Here is a 23,157-nt window from a genome sequence, read left to right as displayed (position 1 = left end):
GAGATCGTACCAATGCTCTCCAGCCTGAGTGACAGAGCGAGACTCCATCCCAAAAAAAAAGAAAATGTGGTATATACATATATATACCATGGAATACTACTCAGCCATAAAGAGGAAAGAAATAATGGCATTCACAGCAACATGGATGGAGTTGGAGACCGTTATTCTTTTTTGTTTGTTTTGTTTTGTTTTTTTGTTTGTTTTTGAGACAGAGTCTTGCTCTGTTGCCCAGGCTGGAGTACAGTGGTATGATCTCCACTATCTACAACCTCCGCCTCCTGGGTTCAAGCAATTCTCCTGCCTCAACCTCCCGAGTAGCTAGGGCTACAGATGTGCACCACCATGCCCAGCTAATTTTTGTATTTTTAGTAGAGACAGGGTTTCACCATGTTGGCCAGGCTGGTCTCAAACTCCTGACCTCAGGTGATCTGCCCACCTCGGCCTCCCAAAGTACTGGGATTACAGGCATGAGCCACCACGCCCAGCTTGGAGACCGTTATTCTAAATGAAGTAACTCAGGAATGGAAAACCAAATATTGTATAACTTATAAGTGGGAGCTATGCTATGAGAATGCAAAGGAATAGAATAATATAATGGACTTTTGGGACTTGTGGAGAAGGGTAGGAATGGGGTGAGGGATAAAAAAAACTACACATTAGGTACAGTGTACACTGCCCAGGTCATGGGTGCAGCAAAATCTCAGAAAGCACCACTAAATAACTTATCCATGTAACCAAAAACCACCTGTTCCCCAAAAACTATTGAAAGAAATTTTAACATAAATGTCTTTTTCTCACATCATGAATTTAACTTATCTAAATTAATCCTTAAAAATATCTTCTACCTTGGACATTATCATTATTATTCAATGTCTGAAGAGGCAACACATTTAAGAGATGAGGCAATTTGCCCAAGGTTAATTTGTTCAGATGAAATTGGCCCATATAGCTAAATAGTTTCTAAAATAATTCTTATGATTTTGCATTCTCTGCTGTCTCTCTCCATCTCTGCTTTCCTTAACATACTATTTGATGGCAGAAGGAGCATGACTGAGAGAAGAGATTTTAGTGCAGACGGTAGAAGTGGACAGATTTGGAGAATAAACACAGTTTATTTGCTTTACGATAATCACAAAGCCATTTAATGATTTTCCAGAATAAGCCAGTGCAGGTGTTAATTTGCCCCAGAGAGGGATTTGAAAAACCACTCCACTCTCACAGCTAGCTTGAGCTTTTATTTGGCAAGAGCAAAAACACTTCTATTTGGGAGACACTGGTATGTGAATTGAATCACTCGGCTAATTGATTAAATGCAAAGTTATACTAAATCACTCCGCTCAAAGTGAGGTTGACTAGTAAATGCTCCCTGAGGTAATTAGTGACCAGGCTCATCCAATCAACAGAAAAAACAATTCAGACTTGGGCAACAGTGGGTGGCAGGAAATCTGGAAGATCGGCATTTAACAAACCCTTTGGGTAATTCCATCTTACTCAGATTTTCTGAGCATTAACAGCTATAGATCAAGCCTCAAGTACCGTTTTGTGAAAATGATTACACATGGGCAGTGTTCCTATAAAAAAGAAACCACATATTTAACTCCTGTACATCTTCCAAGGTCTGTTCAGGTGCCACCTCCCCCAAAGACCATTTCCCAGGTCATCCAGTAAGAAATTTCTTTCTTGAACATTCTTAAGACTTTATCCACACTTGACGGCAAGCCAGTTCTCTTTTATTCTGAATTAGGGTGCCAGAGGTCATATTTGCCCTTCTGAACTGTAACGTAGTTGAGGCTGAGATCTTTACCTTATTCATCTAGGTCTTCCACAACATGTAGCTCAAAGCCTAGAATGCAAATAGGTGCTAAATTCCTGAATCTTCCCCTGGAAGCAGCTACATTAGCCTTTGTTCTATCTTGTTACATAAAACAAGCTACTTGAAAGATACTATCTATTCTTCCTTTAGAAACTCTTTTGAAGCAGAACTCCTGAAAGGTAGCACTTTCCTGGCAGAAAAAGAAAAAAAGGAACATATTAAAGAATTTGCACTCATGCATATTCTAATTCACTTTTATAAATGAACCACCAATGACACATCTTCCCAACTACTTAACACTAAGACACTGTCAGTCAAGGAGAAGTATAGTTTCAAACTCTCAGATCTCCTCTGAGTACCACTCAAAGCAAAGCAGAGGTATTCCAAAATGATTTTTGAAAATCTAATGCTGGTGTTTAGAATGGTTTTCAACTTAAATATCTGTGCCAGCCTTACCCATAGACACTCATTCTTTTCCCGGCACCATCGCTAATTTGTTGCTAAATTTGGTCTAAAGTTGCCTCCTTGTAAGTTTGGCCTAGAGGTTTTTCTATACATAGTGAACTGAAACCTAACTGAATGTGTAAACAGACTGTAACATACTCTTACACCAATCATTGAGTTTTAGCCAACCAAAGGCAGCCAACTGTTTAAACAGTGTTTAAATAAAGCAAATGCCAAGCTATAAACAATTCAGCTATTTCCATACCTCACTTTTGTTTTATGTATATCACTTTCTTTTTTCTGTCTGTAAATCCTCTCCAACCACGTGACAGTACTAGACTCATTCTGGTTGTTTGGAGTTGAGGAGGGTGGCTGTTCAATTCACAAATTATTCTTTGCTTAAACTTCGTTAAATGTAATTTTTCTAAAGTTATTGTGACAGTGTCAGATGATAAAAAATAAATGGTGAGATGTAGATCAAAAAAATTGAGTAGTATTTTTATTACTTCATAATCAGGCACTAACAAAACATTAGTCCACTCCTTACAACCTATAATAGGTTAAAAAATGAAAAACATTACCAAAGGCTTTCCCTCTTCTAGATAGACATCATTTATTAGGTCCCTTTTGGCATAGTTTAAAATAAATGTGGCAATAATGTTAAATATATCCCTCTGCAGCAAAAGCAGTGTTAAGAGGAAGGCTTATAGCACTAAAGGCCTACCTTAAAAAGTTATAAAGATCTCACATCAATGATCTAACATCACACCCAGAGAAACAAGACAAAAATGACCCCAAAGCTAGTGTTTTTCACACCTAGAAAAACAAGAAAAAACTAACCCCAAAGCTAGCAGAAGAAAATAACTAACTAAAATAGAGCAGAACTGAAATAAATTAAGACTCAAAAGTCCACCCAAAGAATCAATAAAACCAAAAGTTGGGTATTTGAAAGTATAAACAAGATCAATAGAGCACTAGCTAGATTACCAAGGAAAAAAGAATATCCAAAAAAGCACAATCAGAAACAACAAAGGTGACATTTCAACCAATCCCCCAGAAATACAAAAGATCCTCAGAGACTGCTATACACATCTCTATGCACACAAACCAGAAAATCTATCTAGAAATGGATAAATTCCTGGAAACATGTAACTTCTCATGATTGAACCAAGAAGGAATTGAACCCCTGAACAAACCAATATCAACTTCTGAGATTGAGTAAGTAATTTTTAAAAATCCTATCTACCAAAAAAAAAAAGCCCAGGCCAGATGGATTCACAGCCAAATTTTGCCAGATGTACAAAGAAAAGCTGGTACCAATTCCACTGAAACTATTGCGAAAAATCGAAGAGGGAGGACTCCTTCCTAACTCATTCTACGAAGCCAGCATCACCCTGTTATCAAAAAACAAAGACAATGAAAAACTAAAACTATAAGCCAACATCCCTACCCTAATGAACATAGACACAAAATTCTTCAACAAAATACTAGCAAACAGAATCCAGTAGCACATCAAAAAGTTAATTCATCATGATCAAGTAGGGATGTAATCAACATACACAAATCAATAAATGTGATTCACCACATAAAGAAAACTAAAACAGCTCCCTCTCCCTCTCCCTCTCCCTCTCCCCACGGTCTCCCTCTCCCTCTCTTTCCACGGTCTCCCTCTGATGCCAAGCGGAAGCTGGACTGTACTGCTGCCATCTCGGCTCACTGCAACCTCCCTGCCTGATTCTCCTGCCTCAGCCTGTCGAGTGCCTGCGATTGCAGGCACGCGCCGCCACGCCTGAATGGTTTTCGTATTTTTTGGTGGAGATGGGGTGTCGCTGTGTTGGCCGGGCTGGTCTCCAGCTCCTAACCGCGAGTGATCTGCCAGCCTCAGCCTCCCGAGATGCCAGGATTGCAGACGGAGTCTCGTTCACTCAGTGCCCAGTGTTGCCCAGGCTGGAGTGCAGTGGCGTGATCTCGGCTAGCTACAGCCTCCACCTCCCAGCCGCCTGCCTTGGCCTCCCAAAGTGCCGAGATTGCAGCCTCTGCCCAGCCGCCACCCCATCTGGGAAGTGAGGAGCGTCTCTGACTGGCCGCCCATCGTCTGGGATGTGAGGAGCCCCTCTGCCCGGCTGCCCAGTCTGGGAAGTGAGGAGCGCCTCTTCCCAGCCGCCATCCTGTCTAGGAAGTGAGGAGCATCTCTGCCTGGCCGCCCATCGTCTGAGATGTGGGGAGCGCCTCTGCCCCACCACCCCGTCTGGGATGTGAGGAGCATCTCTGCCCGGCCGCCCATCATCTGAGATGTGGGGAGCGCCTCTGCCCCACCAACCCGTCTGGGATGTGAGGAGCGCCTCTGCCCGGCCGCCCTGTCTGAGAAGTGAGGAGCCCCTCCGCCTGGCAGCCGCCCCGTCTGAGAAGTGAGGAGCCCCTCCGCCTGGCAGCCGCCCCATCTGGGAAGTGAGGAGCCCCTCCGCCCGGCAGCCGCCCCATCTGGGAAGTGAGGAGCATCTCCGCCCGGCAGCCGCCCCATCCCGGAGGGAGGTGGGGGGCAGCCCCCGCCCGGCCAGCCGCCCCGCCCTGGAGGGAGGTGGGGGGCGCCTCCGCCCAGCCGCCCCTTCTGGGAAGTGAGGAGCCCCTCTGCCTGGCTGCCACCCCGTCTGGGAGGTGTACCCAACAGCTCATTGAGAACGGGCCATGATGACGATGGCGGTTTTGTCGAATAGAAAAGGGGGAAATGTGGGGAAAAGATAGAGAAATCGGATTGTCGCTGTGTCTGTGTAGAAGGAGGTAGACATAGGAGACTCCATTTTGTTCTGTACTAAGAAAAATTCTTCTGCCTTGGGATGCTGTTGATCTATGACCTTACCCCCAACCCGGTGCTCTCTGGAATATGTGCTGTGTCCACTCAGGGTTAAATGGATTAAGGGCGGTGCAAGATGTGCTTTGTTAAACAGATGCTTGAAGGCAGCATGCTCCTTAAGAGTCATCACCACTCCCTAATCTCAAGTACCCAGGGACACAAACACTGCGGTAGGCCGCAGGGTCCTCTGCCTAGGAAAACCAGAGACCTCTGTTCACTTGTTTATCTGCTGACCTTCCCTCCACTATTGTCCTATGACCCTGCCAAATCCCCCTATGTGAGAAACAACCAAGAATGATCAATAAAAAAAAAAAATAAAAATAAAAAAAGAAAACTAAAACAGAAACCATATGATCATCCAAATAGGCACAGAAAAAGCTTTTGATAAAATCCAACGTCTCTTTATGATAAAAACCCTCAAGAAACTAAACATCAAAGGAACATACCTCAAAATAATAAAAGTCATCTATGCAAACCCACAGCCACCATCATATTGGACAGGCAAAAGCTGGGAGCATTCCCCTTGAGAAATGGAACAGGCAAAGATGTCTACTTTCACCACTCCTATTGAACACAGTACTGGAAGTGCTAGTCAGACCAATTAGGCAACAGAAAGACATTAAAGGCATCCAAATAGGACAAGATAAAGTCCAAATATACCTCTTCACTGATGATATGATTCTATACCTAGAAAACCCTGAAGACTATCCCAAAAGGTTCCTGGAACTCATAAACGACTTCAGTAAACTTTCAGGATAGAAAATCAATGTATAAAAATCAGTAACATTTTTATATAACAGTAACGTTCAAGCTGAAAGCCAAGTCAAGAACACAGTCCCATTTATAATATATGCACAAAAAAATAAAATATCTAGAAACACACCTAACAATGGAGGTGAAAGCTCTCTACAAGGAGAACTATAAAACACTGCTAAAGGAAATAACAGATGACACAAGCAAATGAAAAAACGTTCCATGTTCATGGATTAGAAGAATCACTATCATTAAAATGACCATACAATCCAAAGCAATCTATGGATTCAACACAATTCCTATAAAACTACCAATGTCATTTTTCATAGAATTAAAAAAAAACCTACACTAAAATGTATGTGGATCCAAAAAAGAGCTGACATAACCAAAACAATCTTAAGCAGAAAGAGCATTACCCCACAGAAACATCACATTACCCTACTTCTATATTTTCTATTACCAAACTATACTATAAGGCTACAGTAACCTACAGTAAACAGCATGGTATTAGTACAAAAACAAGCACATAGACCAATAGAACAGAATAGAGAATCCAGAAATAAAACCACACACCTACAACCATCTCATCTTTACTAAATGGACAAAGATAAGTGATGGGGAAAGGACCCCCTATTCAATAAATGGTGCTGGGATAACTGACCTGCCATATACAGAAGAATGAAAATAGACTCCTGTCTTTCGCTATATGCAAAAATTAACTCAAGATGGATTAAAGATTTAAATATAAGACCTCAAACTATAAAAATCCTAGAAGAAAACCCAGAAAATACCATTACTGGACATCAGCCTTGACAAAGAATTTATGGCTAGTACCTCAAAAGCAATCACAAGAAAAACAAAAATTAACAAGTAGGACCTAGGCTTCGACGATCAAACTACTCCAAGCTACAGGAGGAAATTCAAACCAAAGGCAAAGAAGTTGAAAACTTTGAAAAAAATTTAGACGAATGTATACCTAGAATAATCAATACAGAGAAGTGCTTAAAGGAGCTGATGGAGCTGAAAGCCAAGGCTCGAGAACTACTTGAAGAATGCAGAAGCCTCAGGAGCCCATGCGATCAACTTGAAGAAAGGGTATCAGCGATGGAAGATGAAATGAATGAAACAAAGCGAGAAGGGAAGTTTAGAGAAAAAAGAATAAAAAGAAACGAACAAAGCCTCCAAGAAATATGGGACTATGTGAAAAGCCCAAATCTGCGTCTGACTGGTGTACCTGAAAGTGATGGGGAGAATGGAACCAAGTTGGAAAACACTCTGCAGGATATTATCCAGGAGAACTTCCCCAATCTAGCAAGGCAGGCCAACATTCAGATTCAGGAAATACAGAGAACACCACAAAGATACTCCTCGAGAAGAGCAACTCCAAGACACATAATTGTCAGATTCACCAAAGTTGAAATGAAGAAAAAATGTTAAGGGCAGCCAGAGAGAAAGGTCGGGTTACCCTCAAAGGGAAGCCCATCAGACTAACAGCAGATCTCTCAGCAGAAACTCTACAAGCCAGAAGAGAGTGGGGGCCAATATTCAACATTCTTAAAGAAAAGAATTTTCAACCCAGAATTTCATATCCAGCCAAACTAAGCTTCATATGTGAAGGAGAAATAAAATACTTTACAGACAAGCAAATGCTGAGAGATTTTGTCACCACCAGGCCTGCCCTAAAAGAGCTCCTGAAGGAAGCACTAAACATGGAAAGGAACAACCGGTACCAGCCGCTGCAAAATCATGCCAAAATGTAAAGACCATTGAGACTAGGAAGAAACTGCATCAACTAACGAGCAAAACAACCAGCTATCATAATGACAGGATCAAATTCACACACAATATTAACTTTAAATGTAAATGGACTAAATGCTCCAGTTAAAAGACACAGACTGGCAAGTTAGATAAAGAGTCAAGACCCATCAGTGTGCTGTATTCAGGAAACCCATCTCACGTGCAGAGACACACATAGGCTCAAAATAAAAGGATGGAGGAAGATCTACCAAGCAAATGGAAAACAAAAAAGGCAGGGGTTGCAATCCTAGTCTCTGATAAAACAGACTTTAAACCAACAAAGATCAAAAGAGACAAAGAAGGCCATTACATAATGGTAAAGGGATCAATTCAACAAGAAGAGCTAACTATCCTAAATATATACGCACCCAATACAGGAGCACCCAGATTCATAAAGCAAGTCCTGAATGACCCACAAAGAGACTTAGACTCCCACACATTAATAATTGGAGACTTTAACACCCCACTGTCAACATTAGACAGATCAACGAGACAGAAAGTTAACAAGGATACCTGGGAATTGAACTCAGCTCTGCACCAAGCAGACCTAATAGACATCTACAGAACTTTCCACCCCAAATCAACAGAATATACATTCTTCTCAGCACCACACCACACTTATTCCAAAATTGACCACATAGTTGGAAGTAAAGCACTCCTCAGCAAATGTAAAAGAACAGACTGTCTCTCAGACCACAGTGCAATCAAACTAGAACTCAGGATTAAGAATCTCACTCAAAACCACTCAACTACATGGAAACTGAACAACCTGCTCCTGAATGACTACTGGGTACATAACGAAATGAAGGCAGAAATAAAGATGTTCTTTGAAACCAACGAGAACAAAGACGCAACATACCAGAATCTCTGGGACACATTCGAAGCAGTGTGGAGAGGGAAATTTATAGCACTAAATGCCCACAAGAGAAAGCAGGAAAGATCCAAAATTGACACCCTAACATCACAATTAAAAGAACTAGAGAAGCAAGAGCAAACACATTCAACAGCTAGCAGAAGGCAAGAAATAACTAAAATCAGAGCAGAACTGAAGGAAATAGAGACACAAAAAACCCTTCAAAAAATTAATGAATCCAGGAGCTGGTTTTTTGAAAGGATCAACAAAATTGATAGACCGCTAGCAAGACTAATAAAGAAAAAAAGAGAGAAGAATCAAATAGATGCAATAAAAAATGATAAAGGGGATATCACCACCAATCCCACAGAAATACAAACTACCATCAGAGAATACTACAAACACCTCTACGCAAATAAACTAGAAAATCTAGAAGAAATGGATAAATTCCTTGACACATACACTCTCCCAAGACTAAACCAGGAAGCAGTTGAATCTCTGAATAGACCAATAACAGGATCTGAAATTGTGGCAATAATCAATAGCTTACCAAACAAAAAGAGTCCAGGGCCAGATGGATTCATGGCCGAATTCTACCAGAGGTACAAGGAGGAACTGGTACCATTCCTTCTGAAACTATTCCAATCAATAGAAAAAGAGGGAATCCTCCCTAACTCATTTTATGAGGCCAGCATCATCCTGATACCAAAGCCGGGCAGAGACACAACCAAAAAAGAGAATTTTAGACCAATATCCTTGATGAACATTGATGCAAAAATCCTCAGTAAAATACTGGCAAACCGAATCCAGCAGCACATCAAAAAGCTTATCCACCATGATCAAGTGGGCTTCATCCCTGGGATGCAAGGCTGGTTCAATATATGCAAATCAATAAATGTAATCCAGCATATAAACAGAACCAAAGACAAAAACCACATGATTATCTCAATAGATGCAGAAAAGGCCTTTGAGAAAATTCAACAACCCTTCGTGCTAAAAACTCTCAATAAATTAGGTATCGATGGGACGTATCTCAAAATAATAAGAGCTATCTCTGACAAACCCACAGCCAATATCATACTGAATGGGCAAAAACTGGAAGCATTCTGTTTGAATACTGGCACAAGACAGGGATGCCCTCTCTCACCACTCCTATTCAACATAGTGTTGGAAGTTCTGGCCAGGGCAATCAGGCAGAAGGAAATAAAGGGTATTCAATTAGGAAAAGAGGAAGTCAAATTGTCCCTGTTTACAGATGACATGATTGTATATTTAGAAAACCCCATCGTCTCAGCCCAAAATCTCCTTAAGCTGATAAGCAACTTCAGCAAAGTCTCAGGATACAAAATCAATGTGCAAAAATCACAAGCATTCTTATACACCAATAACAGACAAACAGAGAGCCAAATCATGAGCGAACTCCTATTCATGATTGCTTCAGAGAGAATAAAATACCTAGGAATCCAATTTACAAGGGATGTGAAGGACCTCTTCAAGGAGAACTACAAACCACTGCTCCATGAAATAAAAGAGGACACAAACAAATGGAAGAACATTCCATGCTCATGGATAGGAAACTCAGTATCATGAAAATGGCCATACTGCCCAAGGTAATTTATAGATTCAATGCCATCCCCATCAAGCTACCAATGACTTTCTTCACAGAATTGGAAAAAACTACTTTAAAGTTCCTATGGAACCAAAAAAGAGCCCGCATTGCCAAGTCAATCCTAAGCCAAAAGAACAAAGCTGGAGGCATCACGCTACCTGACTTCAAACTATATGCTACAAGGCTACAGTAACCAAAACAGCATGGTACTGGTACCAAAACAGAGATATAGACCAATGGAACAGTACACAGCCCTCAGAAATAACGCCACGTATCTACAACTATCTGATCTTTGACAAACCTGACAAAAATAAGAATTGGGGAAAGGATTCCCTATTTAATAAATGGTGCTGGGAAAACTGGCTAGCCATATGTAGAAAGCTGAAACTGGATCCCTTCCTTACACCTTATACAAAAATGAATTCAAGATGGATTAAAGACTTAAACGTTAGACCTAAAACCATAAAAACCCTAGAAGAAAACCTAGGCATCACCATTCAGGACATAGGCATGGGCAAGGACTTCATGTCTAAAACACCAAAAGCAATGGCAACAAAAGCCAAAATTGACAAATGGGATCTAATTAAACTAAAGAGCTTCTGCACACCAAAAGAAACTACCATCAGAGTGAACAGGCAACCTACAGAATGGGAGAAAATTTTCACAACCTACTCATCTGACAAAGGGCTAATATCCAGAATCTACAATGAACTCAAACAAATTCACAAGAAAAAAACAAACAACCCCATCAAAAAGTGGGCAAAGGATATGAACAGACACTTCTCAAAAGAAGACATTTATGCAGCCAAAAGACACATGAAAAAATGCTTATCATCACTGGCCATCAGAGAAATGCAAATCAAAACCACAATGAGATGCCATCTCACACCAGTTAGAATGGCAATCATTAGGGGCCGGGCGCGGTGGCTCACGCCTGTAATCCCAGCACTTTGGGAGGCCGAGGCGGGTGGATCACGAGGTCAGGAGATCGAGACCATCCTAGCTAACATGGTGAAACCCCGTCTCTACTAAAAATACAAAAAAATTAGCCGGGCGTGGTGGCAGGTGCCTGTAGTCCCAGCTACTCAGGAGGCTGAGGCAGGAGAATGGCGTGAACCCGGGAGGCGGAGCTTGCAGTGAGCTGAGATTGTGCCACTGCACTCCAGCCTGGGCGACAGAGCCAGACTCCGTCTCAAAAAAAAAAAAAAAAGAAATTATTTAAAAAAAAAAAAGAATGGCAATCATTAAAAAGTCAGGAAACAACAGGTGCTGGAGAGGATGTGGAGAAATAGGAACACTTTTACACTGTTGGTGGGACTGTAAACTAGTTCAACCATTGTGGAAGTCAGTGTGGCGATTCCTCAGGGATCTAGAACTAGAAATACCATTTGACCCAGCCATCCCATTACTGGGTATATACCCAAAGGACTATAAATCATGCTGCTATAAAGACACTTGCACACGTATGTTTATTGCGGCACTATTCACAATAGCAAAGACTTGGAACCAACCCAAATGTCCAACAATGATAGACTGGATCAAGAAAATGTGGCACATATACACCATGGAATACTATGCAGCCATAAAAAATGATGAGTTCATGTCCTTTGTAGGGACATGGATGAAATTGGAAATCATCATTCTCAGTAAACTATTGCAAGGCCAAAAAATCAAACACCACATGTTCTCACTCATAGATGGGAATTGAACAGTGAGAACACATGGACACAGGAAGGGGAACATCACACTCTGGGGACTGTTGTGGGGTGGGGGGAGGGGGGAGGGATAGCATTAGGAGATATACCTAATGCTAAATGATGAATTAATGGGTGCAGCACACCAGCATGGCACATGTATACCTATGTAACTAACCTGCACATTGTGCTCATGTACCCTAAAACTTAAAGTATAATAATAATAATAAATAAAAAATAAAAAAAGAGCTTCTGCATAGCAAAAGAAAACTATCAACAGAGTAAACAGGCAGCATACACAATGAGAGAAAATATTTGCAAACTATGCATCCAACAAAGGTCTAAGACCAGAATCTATAAGGAACTTAAACAATTGAACAAGCAAAAACCAAATAACAATATTAAAAAGTGAGCAAAGGACATGAACAAACACTTCTCAAAAGAAGAAAGAAGACATATAAGCAGCCAATAAGCATATGAAAAAATGCTCCACATCAGTCATCATTAGAGAGATGCAAATCCAAACCACAAAGAGATACCATCTCACACCTGTCAGAATGGCTATTACTAAAGAGTCAAAATACAATGGATGTTCAAAAGAGTCAAAATACAACAGATGTTCGTGAGGCTGCAGAGAAAAGGAAACACTTATACACTGTTGGTGGGAATGTGAATGAGTGCAGCTACTCTGGAAAGCAGTTTGGAGATTTCTCAAAGAACTGAAACAGAACCACCATTGACTCACCAATCCCATCACTGGGTATATAATACATATATCTAAAAGCAAATAAATCATTCTACCAAAAAACACACGTACTCATATGTTTGTTGCAGCACTATTCACAATAGCAAAGACATGCAATCAATCTAGGTGCCCATTAATGGTGGATTGGATAAAGAAAACGTGGTATATATGTATATACCATGGAATATCACACAGCCATAAAAAGAAAGAATGAAATCATGTTCTTTGCAGCAACATGGATGCAGCTGGAGGCCATTATCCTAAGCAAATTAACGCAGAAACAGAAAATCAAATACTACAGGTTCTCACTTATAAGTGGGAGCTAAACATTGGATAAACATGAACATAAAGATGGCAGCTACAGACACTGGGGACTACTAGAGCGGGAAGAGATTGATGGGTAAGGGTTGAAAAACCACTGGGTACTATGCTTACTACCTGGGTAACCAGATCAATTATACACCAAACCTCAGCATCACACAATATACCCAAGTAACAAATCTGCACATGTACCCTCTGAATCTAAAATAAAAGTTGAAATTATTTTTAAAAGCAAAGAGAAAACTTTTTTAATTTAAAAAATAAAAACATGTTCTCTCTCATAGTAGCCTCTATAACAAATTCTACTACGAAAACTATGGTTACACAATGGACTTCTTTAAATTCTCTTACTAAAAGTATACTAAATAAATAATTTACTTTAAATTGCATACTTATTAAACAGGAAAAAAATCTATATGGTTAGTGACACTTCTTGTTACACATTAAAAAATACATTGAGCATTATAGGGATTCAATTATACGAGATTAATAAAACAGACTACTTAGTTAAAACAAATAGTCTGTCTAACTTATTCTTCGACCTGTTTCATTTTAGTTAGAGTAGGCCAGGCATGGTGGCTCATGCCTGTAATCCCAGAACTTTGGGAGGCCGAAGTGGACAGATCAGTTGAGGTCAGGAGTTCGAGACCAGCCTGGCCAACATGGTGAAACCCTGCCTCTACTAAAAATACAAAAAATTAGCTGGGCGTGGTAGTGAGCACCTGTAATCCCAGCTACTCAGGAGGCTGAGGTAGGAGAATCGCTTGAACCCAGGAGGCGGAAGTTGCAGTGAGCAGAGACTGCGCCACTGCACTACAACTTGGGTGACAGAGCGAAACTGTCACAAAAAAAAATAATAATAATAATTAGTCTAGTTCATAAAGACCCTAACCAAAAAACATACTCCATATTCTTAACATTATCTTCCTAATATTCATAATACCAATCTCCCCGGCATACTACATTCTCCCAAAAATTGTAAATGTTTATACATAGCCATTGATAAAATGTCAAATAGTCTGTCTTCTACTGAAACTACAAAAACTCAATAAACAAAAATACATAGTCATAAAGACACCATATGACATATGACATACTGAGACCAAAAATTCAAAATAATAACAAAAATAGCACTAAAGTCCTTAGTTTTGGTCACACTCATCTACATTAATATCTGACCATTATTACACATTGTATGCCTATATCAAAATATTCAATACCACATGTAATAATGTACTCATAAAAATTAAATAATAAGAAAAAATCTCACTAAAAGAATTATTAAAATTATGAGAGGCCTCCTTTTAGACAAAACTCATATACTAGTCCTCAACAGACCAGATCAAACCAAAATGAAGTCACTCATACTAAATATAACATAATCAAACTAAAAATTTGAAAAAAAAAAAAAAAAAAAGAGAGAGAGAGATCCCAAAACAGACCAGATGTTTTTTTCTCTCCTGAAAACAGGAGATTCCAGCATAAAAGGGACCCCTCTACTCTAACCTCTACTAAAAAAAAAAAAAAAAAAACTGAAGCCCCTATACACACATGTTCTACTATTTCCCAGTGATATTTGAGACCAACTAAATATATTTACAATAATGACAGAGTCACTTCAATGCCTAGAGTTTTGGTCAGCTTCTCTATTTGGAGAGGGCACTGAAAGGGGAGAATCGTTAAATTAAGTTTAGCCTAAAGCTTCCTCCTTGTAAATTCCACCTGAAAGTTTCTCCATACATAGTAAACTGTAACCTAACTGGGTGGTGTAAACAGACTGTAACCTACTCGTATTGATCACCGAGTTTCAGCCACAGTGGCCAAATGTTCGAACAAGGCAAATGCCAAGCTACAACAAATTCAGCTGTTTGTGTACCACACCTCCTTCCATTTTTTGTACATCACTTTCCCTTTTTTGTCCATAAATCCTCTCCAACCACGCAGCAGTGACAGTCTCTCTGAACCTATTCTGGTTCCGGGGGCCGCCTGATTCACGAATCATTCTTTGCTCAATTAAATTCTGTTAAATTTAATTTGTCTAAAGTTTTTCTTTTAACACCCCAAAAAAATTTATTTCAAGCAAGAAGAAAATAAAAATCTTACTTACTCAATTCTTTGTGCTCTACAAAGACAGCAGTAACAAAGATAACTCAAAAGCTGGCTAGCCCCAAAATAAATGCTACCAGGTTTTGCAATTGGTACTGTAGAAATGTTCCCAGTTAAGTGAGGTTTCTATTTAAATGTATCGATATTATTAATAGGCTAGCATTGAATGAAGGTTTTCATTCTCTGAACACACAATTCACAGCTGGACATCAGATGGTGAAATATTAGGAGAAATAAAAATAAATGAAGGAAAGAATAATGAACTGTTTTTTTTTTACACTTTGCACTTTTGAAGTGCTTTCCCATACGTAGTCATTGAATTCTTATCAGTCTTTTTAGACGTCCCATCTCCAGACAAGGAAACTGAGGCTTGAATACATTAAGAGACGTATCCACTGTCACCCTTAAATACTGCCTCAAAATACTTCCATTTACTCATTGATAAAAGGGGGTAATAATAGCACCTATTTTATATCATAGTAGTGAGGATGAAATAAATTAAAACAAAAAATGCTGATTTTAATCTTCTGCCCTTCCCCAGTCTTCTGCTTTTTCCACTATCCTAATCTACTTCTGGGTTAAAATCTGACATCAATAACACATAAGGCAGATGATACACATGAGGGAAAAAAAGCCAAAGCTATACCCTATTACTTTAAAATGTATAGACTCAAGTTTAACGAGAGCTCACCACCAAGTACTGTTCGAGCACTTTGTATGTATTATTTCACCCTCACTACAACCATATATAGTAGGCACTATTATTACCCCCACCTTATCAGTGAGTAAATGGAAGTACTTTGAGATGGAGAGCTTAAGTAGCTTGATAGTTGCTATCATACATTAACCTTAAAATACAGGATTTTTGAAGTCTGCCTATATTAACAGAGCTGTGGTGAAACAGTAAAATTTCTGAGCATCTCCAGATCTGTACTGTCTAATATGGTAACCCCTAGCCACATAAAGCAATTGAGCACATGAAATATGGCTAGTGTGGCTGAGGAAATGAATTTTCAATTTTGCATAATTTTAATTAATTTTAATTTAGATTTATAGTAAATATTTGATGAAACTACAGTTTTCAAGACACTAGCCATCAGTCAATGAAGGGCAGTGATCCTTCAGAGACGGGATACAAAAGAGATGAGTCCTGTAATTACCATAGCTTACTGCTCTGAGGGAGTTTCCAGGCATAGCATAGGAAGGCAGAACTCAGGCAATCTCCTTGAGTTGAGGAGAGAAAGCTGAGAGTCTGGGGAGACCAAGGCACCTAGATTTCACATGACAGTATACACAAGAGAAGATAGCAGCACAAAGACAGAAACGCAGATCTACCCAAAATCAGTACTCAGCTGAGTACTGACCTGTGCATGCATGTTAGAAAATTACCCAAGGACAGGAAAGACCCACCCAAAAGGCAACAGTATCCAGCATACACAAGGGCCAGAAATAGTACTTATTTCCACCAGTCAAACTGGAAAATCCCATGACTTATGAGTCACTGGGTAGAGTACGCTGAAGGATCTTGCCTCAGCGATGGTAAATAATTAGTTCTACCCTAACTACTAGCACTAGCACTTCTCTGGGCCCATCGAACAAACCTTTAAAGTAGGATCTAAAAGAATTGAATTGTTTCCCAGTAACTAGAACAAAACTCAAAGGTATTTATAAAAATACACAAAAGCTCAGTACCAAAGACGGTAAAATTCACAATGACTGGCCATTAATCAAAAATTAAGAGGCATGCAAGGAAGAAGTAATGAGGGGAAAAATCAGTCAATCAAAATTGGCCCAGCACTGATACAATTATTAGAATTTTCGATTAACAACATTAAAACAGTTATTAGAACTGTATTTCATATATTCAAAGAGTTAGGTAGAGACATGGAAGATTTTTTACACAGTCAAACTGAACTTACAGAGTTAAAACTACAATATATGAGGTAAAAAATACACTAAGTGATACTAACGACGGATAATACAGAAGTTTAGTAACCTTGAAGGCATAACAATGGAAATGATCAAAAATTATACACAGAGAGAAAAAGGAATAATGTTTTAAATTTTTTTAATTTAATTTTTAGTCTTTTTTAAATAATTTTTGTTTATTTTTTGTAGAGATGAGGGTCTCACTATGTTGCCCAGGCTGGTCTTGAATTCCTGGGCTCAAGCAATCCTCCTGCCTCAAACCTCCCAAAGTATTGGGATTACAGGTGTGAGCCCCCATACCTGGCCTTAGTAAATATTTTAAATATAATATCAATTAGTTATGGAACAACTTTAAGCAGCCAAATATATACATGTAATTGTAGTCACTACAGAAAAAAAAAAAAAGAACGAACAGAAAAAATATTTGAAGACATAATGGCCAAATTTTTCCCAAGTTCAATAGATCTCATATGCAAGAAACATGACAAAAACCACACCAGGGACATCATAATAAAATAGCTCAAAATCAGTGATAAAGAGAAAGTCTTAAAAGCAGGGAAAAATACTTGTCTCCAGAGGGACAAAAATATAATAACAACAGACTTCTTGTTGGAAACAATATAAGTGAAAAGACATCTTTAAAGAATGGGGACAAAAACCTGTCAACACAGAATTTTATACTTAGCAAAGATATATTTCAAAAATAAAAGCAAAATAAAGACTTTTGCAGATGTACAAAATCTAAAAGAATTCATCACCAGCAGACCTGCACTATAAGAAATATTAGTGAAGAAAGAAACATTAAATGTTAAAGAAAGTCCTTCAGGCAGGACGAAAATAATATCGGGTGGAAATATGAAGTTACACAAAAGAATGAAGAACACAGAAAACAGAAACGGCAAGAGCACAGACACAGATGGGAAAAATAGACACTGGGGACTACTTCGAGCGGGAGAGTGGGAGGGAGTTTGTGGGCTGAAACACTACCTATAGGGAATTATGCTCACTACCTGGGTGATGGGATCATTTGTATACCAAACCTCAGCAACACATAATTTACCCATATAACAAATCTGGACAGGTACCCCCTGAACCTAAAACAAAAGTTGGGGAAAAAAAAAACTACATGAGTTAAATGTATAATTGATTTTATTATCTAAATCTGCTTAAAAGATAATTGACTCATTAAATAAAAATAACAATGTAGTCAGGAGTTTATAAACTAAATAGCAAAACAAAGAGTTATAGCTACTAAGTCAACGAAGAAGATAAAACAAAATTGTAAAAAATATTCAATTAATCCAAAAGAAGACATAAAGAGGGGAAAGGGAACAAAGAATACATGGAACAGGTAGGAAACAAATCACGAGAAGATAGATTTAAATATAATCATGTCAATAATCACATTAAATGTAAATAGTCTAAATACGCTGATGAAAAACACAAATTATTCTATTGGTTTAAATAAAAAGTTAGCCTCCAACTATATACTGCCTGTAAGAAAAGCACTTTACATGCTGCAATATGTATAAATCTCAAAATACCCATAATGAGTAAAAGAATCCAGACCAAAAAAGCACATGTTGTATGATTCTATTTATATAAAATTCTAGAAAATGCAAATTAGTATATAGTGACAGAAAACAGATCAATAATTGCCTAGAAGTGGAGGTTGGGAGAGGTAGGTGGGAGGAATTATAAAAAAGGTCAACTTTTTGGGTGATACCTGTGTTCATTTTTCTTGATTGTGATGATGGCTGCACAGGTATATTTGTATATTAAAATTACCAAGTTGTATATTTTGAATACACAGTTTATTATAATATAATTATACCTCAATAAAGCTGTTTAATTTTTTAATCTAATAATTGTCTGTACAGAATAATTTGATGAATCTACTTTTTTAACTTTAAATTTTATGAAATCAACATACATATCAATTACTACAGATTAAAAATTTAGCATGAAAATCGGAATGTGTTTTAAGTGTAAAATACCAATTAATTTTGAAGGCTTTGTTTTTTAAAAAAAAGTAAAATATCTTATTAATATATTTTTGGGTTGACCATACGTTGAAATAATATTTTTTATATGTTGGGTTAAATAAAATACATAATTACTTTTATCTGTTTCTTTTTACTTTTTTAATGTGGCTCTTACAGATGTTACAATTAAAGATGCAGCTCACAATACATTTCGATTGGACCATACTGCACTAGAAAAAGGAAGATTTAATTGTAGTACTCAGGAAACATCATTATGTTCATATTTATGCCCAACAATGCTTAGCCATTCTATGATAGAATAATGGGCCCCAAAAGATATTCATATTTTAATCCCCAGAACCTGTAAATATGTCATCTTATATGGCAAAAAAAAGATTTTGCAGATGTGATTAAATTATGAATCTTGAGATGAGAATACTTAGATTACCTAGGTGGTTCCAACATAATCACAAGATTTCTTATAAGGGAAAATGGAAGGCAGAAGGTCAATATCAGAGAAGACAATATGATGACAGAATCAAAGAGAAGGAAATGTGACAACAGAAGTCGACCTTGGACTGATGCAGCCGTGAGCCAAGGAATGTGGCAATTTCTGGAAGCTGCAACAGGCAATGAACTGAATGAATATTTAGTAGAGCTTCCAGAAAGAACACAGCCCTACTAACACCTTGGTTTTAGCCCCATAAATCTCTTTTTTCAACTTATGACCTCTAGAAGTATAAGATAATAAATTTATTTTAAGTCACTAAATTTGTAGAAATTTGTTATAGCACCAGTAAGAAACCAATGCAAACTTTAGGTAACTGGAAGTGGGGTGCTGCTGTAACAAATACCTAAAAATGTGGAAGAGGCTTTGGCATTGGGTAATAGGTAGAGCCTGGAAAATTTTTAAGGAGCTTGGTAGAAAAGGCCAGTTGCCTTCAACAGGGAGTTAAAAATAAATACAGATGTTAAAAGTGGTCCCAGCAAAGGCATAAAAGGAAATGAGGGACGTATTATTGAATGAATACCCAAAGATGGAGGATCCTTGTTACATGATGCCAGAAAGTTTATCTGCATTTTTTCCTGTAGTTATGTGGAAAGTAAAATAAACTTGGATATTTAGGTGAGGAGATTTCCAAGCAAAGTGTTGAAGTTACAGTCTGATTTCTTCTTGCTATTTATGGCAAAATGTGAGAGAAAAGTAAGGGATTGAGAGAAGAGCTGTTAAGCAAAAAGGAGTCAGGACTTGATAATTCAGGGAGTTCTCAGCCTATCCAGATTGCAAAACACAATAAAAGGAGACACACTATCAGGAAAGCCTGCTCTAGAGCCACATTGTGGCTAAACAACTTTTTGAGAGTGCCTTGGAAGGATCAAAAGATCAAAATATTCAATCACCTAGAGGCCTCTTTGTAGGGATCAGTATGTGAATCATGGATTCCCTTCAGCCATCTCAGAAGTAGTCAGGAATAGACACAGCATTATCTAGGACAGATCTGTGGATAAGCTGCTTGTCTAGTGGACAGGAGACCTTCAAGGTTCTTGAGAATACTATACCAACAGAAACCCTGCCAATTTGGACTGAAGAAGACTGAGAGAGGACACAATGAAAGATGTCTGACAAACCACCAAAACTTTACAGGCAGGAAACAAACTGATAAAACTACTCAACTGCAAACAAATGCTATCCTTCATGAAAAATGAACGATGTCTCAGAGGAATGAGCCACAAGCCAGAAGACAGAGCCAAAACCAAAGAGGATTATTTCTAAGACTTGAACCCAACGGAGTTTGCACTGCTGAATTTCACAATTGTCTGGGACCAGTGACTCCTTTCTTCTTTCCATTTCCTTCTTTTGGAACAGAAATATCTATAACTGGTATCTTATGCCTGTCCCGCCATTGTATTTTGGAAGCAGATTACCTGTTTTCCAGTTTCATAAAACCACAATAAAGAGAAATTTTTCCCCCAAAATGGATTATACCAACTGTCTCACCCATATCTGATTTAGATTACTTAATGAGATGTAGAATATTTCAGCTGAGATTAGGGGAGATTTCAATCTTTGAGTTGTTGCTATGATGGATTAAGACTTTTTGAGATACTGCGATGGGGTGAATGTATTTTGCATATGGGACAGACATGAATCTTTGGGATCTAGAGGGCAGACTTTGTGGCAAACAAAATAATGGCTCCCCAAAAATGTCCAGGTGCTAATTGACAGAATCTATGATTATGTTACCTTACATAACAGAAGGGATTTGCAGATGTGATTAAGTTACTGATATTGAGATGGGGGAGATTATCCTGAATTTCTAGGTGAGCCAAATATAATCACAGGGGATATAAGAGAAAGGCCTTCTCTGTCAAAGTTCCATAAAAAAGTTACTCTTCCCACCAAAGAAGCTGAAAATCCCTCCCAGTTGTTGTAGCTGGGCAGACAACACAGAGATGGTTGCCAAAACAGAGAATACACAGATTAGAAAGTAGAGTTCCAGCCCAGGGGACCTACACTTGTGGAATGAACAGTAGTGACTAAAGCAAGCAGTAAGCTTTTTATAAGGTACGTAGTACAAAAGAAATTTTAATTCCATTCAAAATGTTTATTGATCACCTACTGTGTTTCATGCACAGTAGTTGGCCCTGATCTAGGAGTATCTAGATCAGCAGGACTCCTGCCCTCTTGAAGCTTACAGACCAGCCAGGTTTCCATAGCAACTTTGTTTATAAAGTATCAGCATGAGTTGTTGCTATGATGGATTAAGACTCAGATCAAGAAAGGTATGGACTCTCAACAGTGACTGGGCAGATATAGCACAATGCAAAAACAAAGTAATTCAGTCTACCCTTTTAACCATGCCCAGCTTACATACTTCACCAATTCATTAGTAAGGAGTAAGTGAAAATTAGTATGTCCATAGTCTTGTTACATATAATTACATAATAACTCTAGATTTGCTACATATCATTAACAAGTCTTAAGTTATCTGCACTGTAAATATGTAAATCTCATTCTATTATGTTGGTTCAGCCATGCTAAAATAATCCTTTTGTTATCATCATAAAAGGCTGAGTTAAAAGAACCCTGCCAGACATTTTCGTAGAGGAATATCCAGGCTGCCTTACTATGGTATCTGGTCAGTTCATTTCCCTGTTTAAACCTCTACAAAGGCCCCACTTCCCTGAGAGTAAAGCACAAAGCCATTAACTGGCCTATGGGCAAGAGTAATACTTAAAACAGGTAACAAAAAGTACATGGCATCCCAGCTATCAAAATGGACACTGACCATAAATCATCAGTACACCCAAACCCACACATATCAGCAGAATATCAGCTCTGACAACAGGGTCCCATGTAACCTAGTCCCTGTCTACCCCTCTAGACATTCACCACCCTTCCTCCATGGGAAAGTCTTTTTGTTGGCTTTTGCCTTACCTTTATGCATACTATTTCCTCTATTCAGAATGCTGTGAGACTCCACCCCTTCCTATACCAGGCTTTTTATCCATTTTTTAAGTATCTGTTGACCTATCACTTTGCTGATTCGAATATCTGTGTCGCACCAAAATTCATATTAAAACTTAATCCCTAGTGCATTAAGAGGTGGGGCCTTTAGGCAGTGATTAAATTATGAGGTCTTTGCCCTGGTGAATGGATTAGTGTCTTTAGAAAGGAAACTAGCTAGTTATTTTTCTGCCTTTCCATCCCTTCCACCATTTGAGGACACAGCATTCCAGACGACACAGTAACAAGGCATCATCTTGGAAGCAGACAGAGCCAGCCCCCACTAAGTACCAAATCTGCTGATGCCTTATTCTTGGACTTCACAGCCTCCAAAATTGTGAGAAACACCATGCTTCTAAGAACCACACCATGTTTTCTCTATAAATGCTTGCTGAATCATTTAATGAATTGTGGTCCAGCTTATAGTGGGCAGAACTGAGTAAGCTCTACCTCAAGGAGAATGCAGCCATAAGTTTTCCTCTGTTCTTATGGCCTATCCACTAGATGAAAGATGTAAATATAGGTATAGGTATAAGTACAGGCAAAGATATTGATAACAGCTAGAGAAATGTCCTGTAACAATAATATAGCTGGTCAATGGCTTTCAAGTATGTTATAAATTCATCCCACTTTAGATCCTCACCAAAATCAAGGAAATATTTCACTGCCAAACCAAATATTTCACCACCATGATCTCTAATGCCTCCCTCCTGCCCTCAGAATAACACCCCCTGCATATCTAAACACTC

General features: G+C 38.6%; 1 protein-coding gene across 2 annotated transcripts in view; it reads right to left on the bottom strand.

The window, feature by feature from the left end:
* Positions 1-23,157, bottom strand: part of NELL1 (neural EGFL like 1) — a 914,558-nt gene that overhangs the window by 881,979 nt on the left and 9,422 nt on the right. The gene's annotated exons all lie outside the window — the stretch shown is intronic.

The sequence above is a fragment of the Gorilla gorilla genome, chromosome 9 (assembly GCF_029281585.2).
Source record: "Gorilla gorilla gorilla isolate KB3781 chromosome 9, NHGRI_mGorGor1-v2.1_pri, whole genome shotgun sequence".
NCBI classification, from domain to species: Eukaryota; Metazoa; Chordata; class Mammalia; order Primates; family Hominidae; genus Gorilla; species Gorilla gorilla.
This window is presented reverse-complemented; position numbering and strand designations above follow the sequence as displayed.